General features: G+C 44.5%; 1 protein-coding gene across 6 annotated transcripts in view; it reads right to left on the bottom strand.

Moving 5' to 3' along the window:
• The window catches only part of ENTPD6 (ectonucleoside triphosphate diphosphohydrolase 6), a 32,679-nt gene extending 31,136 nt beyond the window's left edge, over positions 1–1,543 (bottom strand). For 2 of the 6 annotated variants that reach the window (XM_046679533.1, XM_046679537.1), the window contains exon 1: positions 1,424–1,543. The gene's annotated coding sequence lies outside the window, so the exon portion shown is untranslated. Of the gene's footprint in view, positions 1–1,383; positions 1,400–1,423 lie in introns of those variants that run through there. The other 4 variants (XM_046679535.1, XM_046679539.1, XM_046679538.1 and 1 more) reach the window with 4 other exon arrangements.
• Between the last annotated feature and the right edge of the window lie 14,363 nt (positions 1,544–15,906).

The following is a 15,906-nucleotide window of genomic DNA, read 5'->3' as shown; positions in this document are numbered from 1 at the left end:
AACAGACTTTTCTCCCCTTCTCTACAAAAACCTATACATACATGAATCCACCCTGTCAAGACTGCCTGTCACAGGCCATGGCGGGAGGGTAGGCACTTCCAGACCTCTTTACACCACTGTCCATCTCGCTGGTTCTTCACATGAGGTTCCATGAGGGAGATGGGCATACACCATATTAGCCAACTGAGGCTTCCGAGGGCAGGAGTCGAGGGAGAAAAACCAGGTTCTGGATTTGTACCATTATTCTTGCTAGACTTTTCATGAACCTTGTTAATGCATCGGTAACGCCAACAGGAAAACCTTTAGACAAACCCTAATCCCCCCCATCCATCACGGCTCTTGCATAGTGGGTCAGAGAGCCCTTGTAATCACAATCACCATCCACCCCAAGGAACCTCCTTTCTGGAAGTTTCAGATTCCCTCACTGGGGGCTGTGGGCTAGGACCTCCATGGCATCCTGAAGGATGTAGGATGTGTGGCCTGATACACCTAATCCTGGAATATAGGTGCCTGGAGGAACACCTGGAACTGCCTAAGCACTGATTCCTTTGGGTGGACCCGGCATGTGGGGCTGTGCTCACCATAATCTACGGAGCAATTCAGGCTTTCCCCCAACGCTTAAAACCATTCTATGGCTCCCATCCGCACTTAAAATAAAAGCCACTATTCTTTGCATGGTCCCCTGCCCATCACTCTGTCCTCTGCCACACTCCTGGCTGTTCAACGCTTTCCACTGAAAGGAGTCCAGCCTGGGGTCCAGCTCTATCCACCTCAGGGCCTCTCCCTCCTGAAGCCTGGAGCGCTCCTGGCTGACAGGTCAGCTCAGGCAGAACCACCCTGACCACCTCAGGAGCTCATTTCCCGGTCACCACTCCAATGCCAGAGTTAATTCCTCACATCCTCAGTACTGTCTGATTGGCAAGATCTTTCCATTTCACTGGGCTTCCCAACTGGGCTGTGAGGCCCTGCCGCTATTAGATCCCCGGCACCTGCACAGAGCTGGGAAGCGAATCAGCAAATGCTGGCTGAATGAATGAATACGGCAGGGCTATAGGCCCTCTGAGCACAGAGACCCCTACAGTCCGCTCCACTCAGTTGCCAGAACCCTAATCGGGCCCCTCCCGGGTCAGCGGAGTCGAGCTCAGTGATAACTAATAACGCCGGGACAAGAAGGCGGCAGGAGAGAAGACCGGGCTGAGAGTTACCCTGAGGCCGCCTCCAGACGCTGCCGCTCGAGACCGGGGAGCTACCAGAGTGTAGGTCTACACCCGGGGAACCCGACCCTTTTCCACTCCGACCCAGGGCGCAGCGCACCGGCGTGCAGGAGGCCCACGTGTAGTCACTCATCCCGGGCTCGGCCGAGCCCGCCGGCCCCGCACGCACCCAGCCCGCCGCTTATCCTGCCAGGCCCCCTCTGCCCTACCCGCGGGGGGAGGTGTCGGTCGCCGAGGAGCCGGCGGTAGACGGAGGCCGCTCCCTGCTCCGGCCGGCGTAACCTCGGCCTCCACCCAGGGCGCCAGCCAGCTGATCCCGAGGCCGGGCCCCGCCCACGTGCACGTCGCGTCACCCCCCGGGCGGGTCGGAGCGCCGCGAGCCCAGTGCGCAGGCGCGGCGTGGAGGCGGGGCGCCGCGGGCCCGGTGCGCAGGCGCGGCAGCCTTCGCGCATTTGGCGCGGGGTGGTGTCCCACGCCCGGCCGGGCTAGGTCTGCCCGGAAGTGATCTCGGCGCGTCTGGACTCCGGTGTGCCCGAGCGGCCCTCCCCGGCCGGAGTCAGACCCCGGCCCGGCGTAGGGGTCTTCCTCGTCGGGCCTGGCCCGGGACTCAGCGCGCAGCCTCACAGTCTGGGCCTCGACCGGCCTGCGGAATGGCCGACTTTTCCTTGGGTGCCTCCACATCCAAAGTTCCTTTTTTTAAAGGTGATACATGATAGAAAGCGCAACCACAACAGAATAGGCATGCGGTCAAATCTCTCCTATTCTTGACCCACATTTAAAAATTCTCCTTCTGGAAGCCGCCAAGGTTGCCGTCTCCTGACTTGGGTCAGTCGTCCGTGCAGGCCCCCGCTTCCTTAGGGGTCGTGGTGGCAGGGGCTGCGCGCATGTCGCTCAAGCAGCCAGAGCCGGAGCCCCCGCCCCGCTCCCCTTGCTGTGGGGCTGCCGGCCGCCGAGGCGGACGCGCCCCTTCCAGGCTCGGAACTGCCCCTTCCGCAGGAGGCCCCGGAGCTGTTCAGAGGTCCCCGCATCGCACAGTGGTCGTAAGTTTGTTGTCAAGACGGGGACACTTTTGAGAGTGAGTGCGTGCTAAACAGATGGGACGCAGGGACAACGGGTAGGGCCAGGCCTGCGGGGCCGGAGCGAGCCGTCAGGGAGAGCCCCTGGTGGACGCCGCGCCTCTGCCGGCTCCGGCCGCTGAGAGCCGCCTGTTCCTGCAGTGAGCGCGGCGCTCCCCTGTTCCGGATGTTTGGTCTGGAGCGATGCTACACCGAGTGCACGTGTCCGTGTGTCTGCAGGAATCACGCTCGGAACAGGAATTGCTACGGTAGAGGATATGTTCCCCACTCTCCTTTTTGTTCTTTAAATTTTGGATACATATGGCTAAATTGCTCCTTAGACACTACTAATTGACACCCCACAGCAATGTGTAGGAGTGTGGGTCTCCCCACGTTTTCACCGGTAGAGTCTTTCCAACCCTTTGGATCTTTACCAATCCAGTTGTTGCAAAATTCTCTCTCAAGTACAGTTACAATTTACGTTTTACATTTATTTAATATTTTGAAATCTTTGTTCATGGAACTGTGATGGCCCTGCCTCTGTGTACTTCATTCACAAACGTCCGTTTCAACATATTTCACTCTTACAGCTTCGAGAATTTGTCGGGTCTACTGGTGTGGGCTTTTGCATGTGCTGTTCTCTCCTTGGAAAGCTCTTTCCTTAGTAAACTACCATAGTCTGAATGTGCCCCCACTTCCCTCAGTTCATTTCTTTAAATCCTAATGCTCAAGGTGTCAGGAGATGGGGCCCTGGGAGATGAATAGGATTAGTGCCTTATAAAAGAGGCCCCAGAGAGAACCCTCGCTCCTTCCGCGTGTGAGGCTACGGTGAGAAGCCAGCGCTCTGAGGAAGCCAGCCCTTGCCAGACGTGGAATCTGCAGACGTCTTGATCTTGAACTTCCCAGCCTCCAGAACTGTGAGAAATAAGTGGTTGTTTTTTATAAGCCACCTAGTTTATGGTATTTTTGTTATAGCAGCCCAAACAGACTGAGACATAGATTCTTTCTCATCCTTTAAGACTCAGCTCAAAGGTTACCACTTCAAACAATTTTATCTACAGTGGTCTAGATATTTTTTCACCCTTTCTGTTGTTCACTTCGCTTATGGCACTTATCACACCCATCGTTATCTATTGATTTGTATGTTGGTATATTCTTTATTCCACTACTGAAAGGCAAGCTCCGTGAAAGCAGGGAAACAGTTTGTTCTGAAGATTGTTAGCTGCCCAGCACCTAGTGCTCTGTCTGGCACATGGTAGGTGCCCGTAGCAGACACTGTTGTGCCGGTATCCCCTCATCCCACGTCAGACTTCAGCTCTCCCGTGGTGGTGGAAAGTTCCCACAAGTGGAGTGCTGCCACCTTGAGCAGCTCTTTGCTGTCCCCTTTTGGGCTCACCTTAGAGCTTTCTCTGGAAGCCAGGGAGCAGGCCTAGCTGGGAAGTTCAGGGCAGTTAACCCTTAATGAACTAAGGAGGAATACCTCAGCCTTCCATGCTTCACAGGAGCAGGACTGAGCTTCAGTTGCCCACAGTGGTAACCGGCTCTGTCATACCAGCCCCTTGGGTTGGCTTTCCCTGCTTCCTCAGCCCCGTCTCCCAAATAAACTACTTGCATCTAAGCCCCTGTCTCAAGACTGCCTTTGGGGAAGCCCGAACTAAGACAATATTCAATAAATATTTGGTGAAGAAGTGGGTGGATTAATTACAGCGCTTCTGCAATTTTCACTAGTCAGCCAGAGGCAGCAGCTCAGGCCTGCAGGTGGAGGATGATGGAAGCCGATGGGCACCTACCCTGGAATACAGGAGGTGGAACAGGTGTCTGACATATGGGCTGTAGCAGGACAGATACACAAGTGCTCTGACAGCAGGCAGGAGTGCTTGGCCTTGCTTTTGGGGGATGAGAAGGTTTTAGAAGAGGCAGATGAGTTACTTAGTTGCCTCAGTGTACCCACTTGTGACTAAGGACAGAGTGGAGGAAGCCCACTATTTTGTGCAGGTGTCTGCTCAGATTTGCCTGTCTATGCGACACCAGTCTAGGAGGACAGCTGCAGATCTGTATGTTACGTGAAGCAGTATAACATGGACTCCACAGTGCCCTGGCAGCAGATGGTGCCTGCGCCCTCCCTGACCACATCTGTGCCACTGCAAGCACCCGTGATTCTCCCCATGGTGGATTTCTTTTGGCCCGAGCATGCCCCAAACTGGATGTGCCAGGGACGTAATGCTCCTGGGAGCAGCCCTCAGCTGGTGACAGATGTGAAGACCCTACATGCCTTGCCCCTCTCTCCCTTGGCCCTCAAATGGGACAACTCTTGGCATGTTCTGCAGTGGAATAGAGCCCCAGTTGCCCAGAGCGGTAACCCATATTGGCTTTCTTCCTTTCCCTGTCTCACTTCCCCACTCTACTGGTGTTTCCTGGAGTCATCTCCCAAATAAACTACTTGCACTGAAATCCTTTCTCAGGGTTTCTTTTGGGGGAAAATTTGACCTAAGACATCCCTTGTTCATAGGTCATTTTGATAATAATACTAAATAAAATAACTTAGTCACCTCCTTCATCTCATTTCTTCCTCTGATTCTCTGAAGTCTTTCACCACAAATAATTGTCTTGTAGTTCAAATTCTTCCTCGTTTGCTCCCCAGAAAAGCCAGACTCTCTGCGCTCATGGCTAGTCTTCCATTTTCCACAATCTAGTTTACACATGAAAGATGTGAGGAAAGTCTTACCCTTGCCTGAGGGAGGTTGGCTTTCATTATTCCTGCCTGCTTTGTTGGCAGTTCCAAGATCTCTTTTGGCTTCCTGACGGATGGTCAGCAGAGGCCACCTGCACCATAGTGTCAGTCGAGTTGTGGTAAGTGCAGCTATAACAAGGGTAAGTAATGTTCTGTGTGATTGGTTAACATTCAGAGTAGACACAGGCTGGTGTGGATGACTGTCCTGCTTAATGCCGTGAGTAGCTGTTTATTTGCTGTCCTCCCGTCCATGGAGGCCCTTAACATTTTACTATTAAATATGAAGGTGCGCTTTATCAGATTCAGAAAATTTTCCTCTCTTTATAGTTTGAGTTTTAAAAAATCATTAATGGATGTTTAATTTTATTTTGTGCATTTTATTTATCTATTGAGACTATCATATGGGTTTTCTCCATTAATTTGTAAATGTGGTAAATTAAATTCTAATGTTGAATAATTTCTGATTCCCAACAGAAAGCACTTTTTTAATATGTGTCTGGATTTGATTTGCTGCCATTGTGTTTAGGCTGTTTGTTTCCGTGTTCATGAGAGAGATTAGCTTCTAATTTTCTTCCTTATACTGTACCTGTTTGGATATACTATCAAGGTTATATCAGCCTTACAAAAAAAGTTGGAGATTCTGTTTTTAAATCTTCCAAAAGTGTTTGTGTGAGGTTTGAATTTTCCGTTATATCTTTCTGTATTTGTAAGTTTCTCTCTCTCTTTTTTTTAAAGATATTATTTTTCCCTTTTCTCCCGAAAGCCCCCCGGTACATAGTTGTGTATTTTTAGTTGTAGGTCCCTCCAGTTGTGGTATGCAGGATGCCGCCTCAGCATGGCCCGAAGAGTGGTGCCATGTCTGCGCCCAGGATTCTCACCAGTGAAACCCTGGGCTGCTGAAGCGGAGGGCATGAACTCAACCACTTGGCCACGGAGCCGGCTCCTCTCTTTTTGTCAAAAAAAATTGGGGGGCTGACCCCTCTCTTTAAAAAGAAATTGGGGGGCTGGCCCCTCTCTTTTATAAAAAAAATTTGGGGGGCCGGCCCCGTGGCCGAGTGGTTAAGTTTGTGCGCTCCGCTTCAGCGGCCCAGGGTTTCACCGGTTCGGATCCTTGGCACAGACATGGTGCCGCTCCTCGGGCCATGTTGAGGTGGCATCCCACATGCCACAACTGGAAGGACTCACAGCTAAAAATACACAGCTGTGTACTGAGGGACTTTGGGGAGAAAAACCAGGAAAAGAAAAAAGAAGATTGGCAACAGTTGTTAGCTCAGGTGCCAGTCTTTAAAAAAAAAAGGAAAAATTTTATCTCTTTTTTCCTCATATGCTTTTTTTTTTGCTGAGGAAGATTGGCCCCGAACTAACATCTGTTGCCAATCTTCCTTTTTATTTTCTCCCCAAAACCTCAGTGCATAGTTGTGTATCTTAGGTGTTAGTCATTCTAGTTCTTCTGTGTGGGATGCCACCACAGCATGGCCGCATGAGCAGTGTGTAGGTCCGTGCCCAGGATCCTAACCAGTGGACACTGGGCCACTGAAGTGGAGTACACGAACTTAATCATTCAGCCACGGGGCTGGCCCCTTAAATTTCTGTTATCTTTATTTTTTCTTTCTTTCTACTTTGAGTGTATTCTGTTTTTTCTTTTTCTAATTAATTGTCTTGTTAATTTTCAGACTCTTTTCTAATAAATGCATTTAAAGCTTTAAATTTCCTTCTAAGTACCACTTTATCTCTATCCCACAAGTTTTGCTATATTGTCATTTTATAATTTTCAGTTTTAAACACTTTCCAAATTTGATTATTGTAATGTTTCTCCATCCCATGAGTTATTTAGAAATATGTTTTTAAAGTTTTGAGTTAATTTTTTAAATTAACCTTTTACTTAGCAAATTCTCACTTGATTGCATTGTGGTCTAGGAATGTAATCTCTGTAATATCCATTCTTTGAAATTTGTTGAGACTAGCTTTGTAGCCCTGTTTGTGGCTACTTTTTGTAAATTTACCATGCGTATTTGAGTAGAATGTGTGTTTCAGCTCTTAGGTGAATAAAATACCCATTAGATGATCCTTATGAAGTGTCATGTTAATTAAGATAAAGCTAAAGCACTGAGATGAGACCCCACCATGGGTTTGAATCAAATGGAGGATGATTGCGCCCCATCTTATTGACCCAAGGCTGGCTCTGCTCCACAGTCACGCATCCTAGGACCCAAGCTTACCTTCAACGTGTGCTGGCCAAGGCCATCCTCTCCAGAGAGGCTGAACTCTGGAAGGGCAGGAGTGTGTCTGTTTTCTTCACCCTGTTCCTCCAGAGAGTGCCCAGCACATAGGAAGCATTCAGCGAGTGAGTGTTAAGTACATGAATCAATGAATGAAGAAAAGATGACCTCCTAGTCAACATAGCAGCAAAATTTAATAAGCCAATTTTTTTCTTTTTAAAATTTACTTAATTTTTTCAATTAGGAATACATTGTTATGGCTGAAAATTTAAAAGATACAAAATAATATACACTGATAGTTTTCCGAACCACCCACTTCTCCTTCCTGGGGGCAACTACTGTTAACAGCTTGTTTGTATTCTCCAGAGGTGTTTTATATATACACAAACATCTGTGCATATGTATAGACTAAATTATTTTTCAATCATAATAAAATGGCTCATCCTCAACCGTTTTTATTCTGTTATTTCTCGGTTCACATTTCGGAGAATGTTTGGTGTCAGTCTGTTTAGGGGACACTAGGTGGCAGTATAATACAGACAATGGCGGCCCCAGGGTTGGGTGGGGGTGGGGTCTTTCCAAAAAGTGCATTTCAATTTCACATAGTTTTTCTCTGCATAACAGGTATCTGGAGCTCTTGTGGTCATGCGTGTCTGCATATGTGTGTAGGTAAAGGCCTACCCAATTTTAATAAATTAATGAGTACTTGGTTGAGTTTAAAATCTGTTAAAAAGTTGAGCTATAGGATCTGACAAGGGACTCAATTGTGTTTAGTTTATTGAGAAAAATGCAATTTTAAAGCGGTCCCCGATCCAGACTCCCTGCCTGGCATTCCCAGGTCGTGCATTTGCATGTGCCTCATCCCTCAGAACTGTTAGCTTCAAATGACTTAAACCCATACAACAAATATAATCTGTGTTGTTAAAATAACGTGCTTTACTTTCTCCATGCTTTACATTTCCTCTCTCTTTGAAAGATTCATTGACTCCTTTTCACACATCTGCTCCCTGCCCCAGGCCCATGGCCATCCAGTTCTCTTCTCTTCTGGCAGCAATGCCTTACCCATTTCTCCCATTTCTTTCTAGTGAAGCTCTAGATATAGGTAAGAATAGAGCTGTATTTATTTCCTTTATTGAAATCCCTTCCCCCGTCAAAGATTGCATTCAATACACATTGTTATATATGCATTTTTAATTTAACAACATACCCTGGAAATAATTCCTTACAAAGAGAATAATTTTTTAAAGCTTTTTAAAAATTGAGCTATAACTTACATATGGTAAAGTGCACAGATCTTAAGTGTGGGTTGTGATGAGTTTTTGCAGATGTTCACACCTGTGTCATCACCAATCCCTTGTGATGTAGACTATGTCCAGTTCCCATAAAGCCCTTCCTCCCCGCTTCTGGTCACAACCCCCTGCAACTAACCACGACTGTGTTTTACAGAGAAGTTCAACTCTTTTTAATGGCTGCATATATTCTGATGTACAGATGTGACTTATTTAGCCACATATTTCCAGTCTTTTGTTATTACAAATGATGATACACTGACTATCCTTGAACATCTGCCACCTCTTATCTTCTCATCTTTACAGGCAAGCCCAACCTCATCTCATACAAAACGCACAAAAAGTAATTTTAAACAGGGCCTTTTAGGTCTTGCCATTTCTTCCTGTCATTTCTATCTTTATTTAGCACAGGTTTCTTTCCCTCCTTTCAATTCCTTTTCTTCTCATCTTGCCAATCAGTACACACCACCACCCCTTGCTCTTCCCTTTAAGGCATACTGCAGCCTCTCCCTCTAGAATAGACACAACTTGAGGGCCTGAACCTGGGACTCGTGTCTTTGCATTCCTGTGCTTGGCACAGTGGCTGGCAAATTCAGATCTAATTCAATGTCTGTTGGATAAACAAATTTGTATGCCAATATGTTAGACCTTATGAGTATTACAAATATGTAATGCCGTCAAAGATCAAACGTCTGCTAAAGAGTTAAGCAACAAAACTATGTATTATAGACTGTGGAGAAGACTCTAATGGCTTAGTTTAATAGCTGTAATTGGTCTTCTTACTCAGACACTCTCCTACATAGGCACAGTGCACTCATCAAAGTCAGAAACAACACTAATACAGTACTACCATGGAACCCATATGTACCAAGTTTCACCAGTTGTACCAAGAGTGTCTTTTATAGAAAAGACAAAACAAAACAAAACAATTATTTCCTTTACTTTTCTTCCTTTCTGGTCCAGGATACAATCCTGGATCCTATATTGCATTTTGTTGTCTCTGTCAGTCTTTTCCAGTCTAGAACGGTTCCTCAGACTTTCTTTGTATTTCACAGCCTTGTCATTTTTAAAGAGTGTGAGCCAGTTACTTTGTAGAATATCTCTCAATTTGGGTTTGTCTGATGCTTTCTCATGATTCAATTCAGGTTATGTATAATACCACAGAAGTGATGTTGTATTCATTTGGTGCATATGTCAGGAGCCCATGGTGTATTGTTATTGGTGATACTAACTTTATTCACTTGGTTGAGATAGTATGTGCTAGGTTTCTTCACTTTTATACACACACTCTTTAAATTAATTCCTGAGAATTACAGATGAGGAAACTGAGGCATAAAGACATAAATAACTTGCCTGAAGTCATACTCGTAAGCCAGGATCTTAACCCAGCCATTGTGGCTCCAGAGCACGCACTCTTAGCTGCCCCACTGGAGCAAGCTTTTGGTTGGGAGATTTGATGAGCTCGGCATGTGGAGAACACTTGGAGGATGGGTAATATTTGATGGACAGAAAGGTGAAGTGTAGTAGGCTAATCCGAGAGTCCCTTTATCAATGTGTCTAGCTTGAAGCATGTGTCTCCCTGGATTCCAGCGTTATTCCATGGATAATTTTGTTAAGGATGGTTTGAGGTGTGGTTTGTGCTGACCTGGCCCTCCTCTGGAGTGTCAGGGCTGGACTGGCTTGAAGTTACCACCACTCCAATTCCCTATTCTGAGGGAAAGTTCCTTGTAGCTGTTGAGAGGTCATGACGAGCCCTAAATCTTGAGCTTCTTGGCTACATTCATGACTTGCATTGTAGAAGCATGGTGAAGAAGTTGCCATCATTGTCATGAACAAAAAAGAATTGATTTATATTTTGTAATGCCACGTTAACAAGAGCTACAGGCCTGCTTCACAAATAAGTCTGTTTATTAGTGTCCAAGCTCACCAAGGGCTGTAGACTCCCAGGCCCTGAGGCTTTGTCTGAGCAGACCTACTCCTGATTCCTTGTTTTTCCCTCTAATTCTTTTGACCTGTCTTCCCCCGCAGCCCTTTCTGACCCTTGAAAGGCTGTTAGTCATCTGCTTCCTTGCTCCCCCACTGCTGACCCCACTGTGTGCTCATGGTGGGCACATACTTGGCCATGAGCTCCTTTCCTATGCCTGGCACAGCTCCAAGTTTCACTCATTCAAGTTTCTTCTGCTCCATAGCTATACTTCCAGATTCATGCTGTCTTAGTTTGGGTTCCCCCAGAAGCAGAGCCTGAGGCAGGAGGGAACTGGGGTGTCTATTCATCAGCCCCTGTCAGGTATTGGTTGAGTGTTAATTCCCCTGCATGCCGGGCCTGCTGTACATGCAAGCTCTGGAAAGAGCCCTCAGGTGCAGAGATCAGATACTGGCAGTTGGAGTTGACTGTACTCAATGCTGGAAAGGTAGGGTCCGAGGGCTATGGGTGAGGGTACTGGCAACCTGGTTAATAGAATCTTAGGGTTTTCAGAAAGGGAGTTCTGAGATAATCTAGTCCACTCCCTCCTCCTCCCCACAAGGAGTTACGGGTGTTCTTCCTTGAGCATTGCATCCTTAGTTAAGAAGAGAGAGCTAAGGAAAATTTCCTGCAGACTTCATTTTCCCTTCAAATCTGATAAGAGTGAGAGATTATGCTCTGATATACATATATTTTGTTAGGTAAGTTTGGAAGACTCTCATTTCTATATTAAATACAGAGAATATATTAAATACAGAGAATTAATTATTATAATTGATATATCTTAACTACTTTACTCTGATTAGTCTATTTAAAGAAATACTTAAAATTCAGGAAACATCTGGCTCTCCCCCTTGAAGTAAATATCAACACACACACACTAACATGTGAACAACAGGCTCTCTTAATGTGATGTGGTATTTAAATGGGCTCTGGGTTCAGGTCCCACCTCTGCAATTTACTAGCTCTGTGATGGTGAGATGAAGCTAGACTTCTCTGAGCTTCAATTTTATCATGTGTGAAATGGAAAGTAAAAATAATATCTACTCCATGGGTAGCACAGTGTAAACAACAAATGTTACGTTTATAGGCGGAATAGGCGTATTGTACTGGTTAGCTATTACTACAGTAGTATGTAACAAACCATCCCCAAACTCAGCGTACACAGGAGGAGTACCTCTGGAATTGTGGTGTGAAGAGCTCTTCAGACCCTCTCCCAAGCAAAACAACCAAAATGGTAAAAATTTTAAAAAAGAGACAGCCATTTAAAGTCTATGAAAATTTTCCTAAGGGCATACAGCAAATGGAAAACATCTATTCAAGAAATGGCACTAAATCTTGGTGAGAACAGTGAGAGCCTGTGGCATTGAGCCACGATCTGCCCTCTCTCCCTCCCTAAAGCTCTACTTCAGATGAATGCAATTGAGAAGATGGACTCCTTCTTCCCTCAGCTCCCAATCTTGGGCTACAGATTAGTCCTAGAAGGGGAAGACCGATGGCATCTCTCATCTCACCCAGCTCCATTTTGCAGAAGCACTATTCCAGACAATTGTGGCCAAGAGGTCCGTGGCTCCCTTTCTCTGCCTATGAGCACTCACTCTCTATTGGAATGCCAAGAATAATGGGTCCTGATTGCCCTCACCCCAGCTCATTCATAATATGGAAGCTCCATACCAGAAGAGGTGACCTGAGGAGACCAGGGGTACATCCCTGGTTAGTGCCATGCTAGTAAGCAGGAGTATCATTCTGAGAAAAGAGAAACACTGTCCCTTCCTCCAGAAAAAGAGCAGTGGTTCTGTAAAGGAGAGAGGAAGGTTATCAGAATGACAAACGGCTCTGTAGCTCTCCTCAAGGGGACTGAGTTTATGTGGAACAGAGAATGGAGAATTTCAAGGCTAATCACACTGTCAAAAATAATGGGGATTTTGGTGGTCAGCAATAGCAGCAAGAGAAATGGTAAGCTAGCTATACTTTTACAGAATCAGGGAAAGAGGCAGTTAACAAGAGCTGTAGTGGGGTCAGAGCAAGTCTCAAAAACTGATTTCAAAGACTAGTCCTTAAACGGGCTCCAAATTTAATTGGATCCAACCTGTAGAGCAAGATGTTGTCAAAAACAATGGAACCATCAGGTAGCAAGTAGTTGAGGCTAAATCTGGATATGATACCAGTAGGCAGATCTAGAAACATAAAAGGAGACAGTCCTTTCTTCAGGGAAAGAGACAGAGCCCAGTTAAGCCCAGTTCTGTCATCCCCAGAAGGGGAAGGGGTCAGGGTGACTGTACAAATGTCAAACACTGTGCCCTCTGAGTAGTGACATAAGAAGTTGCACATAGAAGGGGAAATAGACATCAATGAAAAGGTACAGACAAGTCAATAAACAAACAAGGAACAGCAAGTCCTGAAAACGTGACCATTCACAGGAAGAAGAGCAGTCGATAGAAATTATTCCTGAGGATGCCCAGATATTAGACTTCTAGGCAAATACTTTAAACCAGCTGTAAATATGTTCTGTAAATATGTTTATGTATGAACTGTAAATATGTTCAAAGAACTAAATGAAAATATGCCTGAAGAATTAAAGGAAGGTATGAGAATGATGTTTCACCAAATAGAGAATACTGAGAAAGAGAATAAAAAAGAAAAACAACCAAATAGAAATTCTAGAGTTGGAAAAGAACAATACTGAAACAAAAAATTACTAGAGGGGCTCAATAGCAGATTTGAATTAATGGAATCAAGAAACAGAAAATTTGAAGATAGGTCAATTGAGATTATCCTGTCTGAGGAATAAAGACAAATGAACAGAGGCTAAGAGACCTGTGGGACACTATCAAGCATACAAACATACACAATGGGAGTCCCAGAAAGAAAGGAGAAAAAGGGGCACAAAGAAGATTTGAAGGAACAATGGACAACGTTTTCCCAAATTTGAAGAAAAACATTAATCTGAGTATTTCAGAAACTCAAAGAATTTTAACTAGGATCAGCTCAAAGAGATCCACACTAAGACGTGTCATATCAGACTGTTAAAAGCCAGAGACAAAGACAAAATATTGAAAGCAGTAAGAGAAAAGTGACCCATTACCTGTAAAGGATTCTCCATATAATCTCATTATACAGCTTATTTCTCATCAGAAACCATGACGAGCAGAAGACAGTGAAACGACATATCCAAAGTGTGAAAAGAAAAGCCCCACAAATTCTATATCCAACAAAAACTCCGTCCAAAAATGGAAGAGAAATTAAGACATTTCCAGATAAAACCTGAGGGAGTTTGCCACTAGAGGACCTACCCTACAAGAAATGCTAAAAGAACTCCTTCAGTTTGAAAGGCAAGGATACTAGACAGTAACTTGAATTCACATGAAAAAGCAAGGAATGAAAAGATAACTATGTAGGTAAATATAAAAGAGAGTATCCTGGGATTGGCCTGGTGGTGTAGTTGTCAAGTTCACACGCTCTGCTTCAGTGGCCCAGTGTTCATGGGTTTGGATCCTGGGTGTGGACCTACACATGGCTCATGAAGCCATGCTGTGGTGGCATCCCACATATAAAAAATAGAGGAAAGTTGGCACAGATGCTAGTTCAGGGAGCGTGTTCCTCACAAAAAAACAGAAAAACAGAAAAGAGAGTATCTTCTATTTTTGTTTAGAAGTCTTTTCCTTTCAGATGTGATTTAAAAGACAATTGTATAAAGCAATAATTATAAAACTGTGTTGATGGGCTTATAATGTATAAAGATGTAATTTGTATGACAATAAAAAGTAAAAGAGGGGAAGGGAACATAGCAACATTCAAGCAAAGTTTTTCTATACTATTAAAAGTAATTAACATTTGTCAGAACTAGATATTTTAAATTAATACGTTAATTGTAATCCGCAGGGGAGCCATTAAGAAATCACCAGAAAATGTAATAAAAGAAACAGCAAGGGAGTTAAAATGATACACTAGAAAATATTTAACATAGAAAAAGTGGTTGTGGAGGAATAGAAGAACCAAAAAGACATAAAACATGTAGAAAACAAATAGCAAAACAGACGACATAAATCCTACTTTATCATTAATTACCTGGAGTGTAAATGGGCTAAACATTCCAATAAAAAGGCAAAGATTGCCATAATGGATGAAAAAGGTGATCAAACAGTATGCTGTCTACAAGAAATGCATGTTAGATTCAAAGACACAAGTTGAACATAAAAGGCTGGGAATAATATGCCATTTAAATAGTAACTGAAAGAGAGCTGGGATGGCTACTCTAAGATCAGATAAAATAGAATTTAAAACAATAATTTTCGTTAGAAACAAAGAATGACATTTTATAATGCTAATAGGGTAAAGAACCAGGAAGCTGTAACAGTTATTGATGTATGTCTACCTAGCAACAGATAGAAATAAATGAAACGAAACAATTGAACTCAAAATACATGAAGAAAAGGTGGAAATAATTGAAAGGAGAAATAGACAACTCAACAATAATAGTTGAACAGTTCAATATCTAACTTTCAGTAATGAATAGAACACTTAGGCAGATGATCAAAAAGGAAATAAAAGATTTGAATAATACTATAAACCACCTACACCCAACACATATTTATGGAATATTTCACTGAATAATACAAAACACATATTATTTTCAGACACACGTAGAAAATTTTCCAGAATAGACCATTTGTTAGGCCACAGAGCAAGCCTCAATTAATTTAAAAGGATTGAAATCATACAAGGTTTATTCTCTGACTGTAATGGAATGAAATTAGAAATCAATAAATATGTGGAAATCAAACAGCACAGTCTTAACTAATGAGTCAAAGAAGAAGTCACAGGGAAATCAGAGACAAGTGAAAATGAAAACACAACATACTGAAACTTATAGGATGGAGCTAAAGCGGTGCTTAGAGGGAAATTTATAGTTGTAAAAACATATTAAAAAGGAAAAAAGGGGGAGTGACATCAGCATCATAGCAGAGTGGGCTCTTCCCTTAAACTCCTCCACCTAAGATAGAACAAAAAAGGATGTTAACAAACCAACAATGGACATTCACACAACACAATAGACATCTGAGAGATGCACAGTCATGCATCTGAAGGTGGAGGTGGTGGACCACCAGGATGAAGTGGAAGGAGGTAAAGAGATCTCCTTTCTCTCTCTGGCAGTGATCTAGGCATGGGACTGTGTGCAGCTCTCCGAGGAGAGGGAGGAGGGGCAACTCTCTGCACGAACACCTTTGCTCTCCAAGCTGCCTCCCACCCGTGAGAGAGCCCCACACAGAGAAGGCCAAGGAATTGCAAGAATGTCTTCAACAAGCCAGCACCCCAGGAGAGCAGATAGCGAGGGCAGAGCAAGAACACCCCTGGGATTCCACACGCAAAACAAAGCACCCTTCCCCCAGCCTAGAACAGCAGCTTGGCCATTGACCAGAGCAAGGGACCGCTGC

The sequence above is a fragment of the Equus quagga genome, chromosome 12 (genome assembly GCF_021613505.1).
Source record: "Equus quagga isolate Etosha38 chromosome 12, UCLA_HA_Equagga_1.0, whole genome shotgun sequence".
Classification (NCBI taxonomy): Eukaryota; Metazoa; Chordata; class Mammalia; order Perissodactyla; family Equidae; genus Equus; species Equus quagga.
Note: the sequence above shows the minus strand (reverse complement) of the source record. Positions and strands in the feature narration are given on the sequence as shown.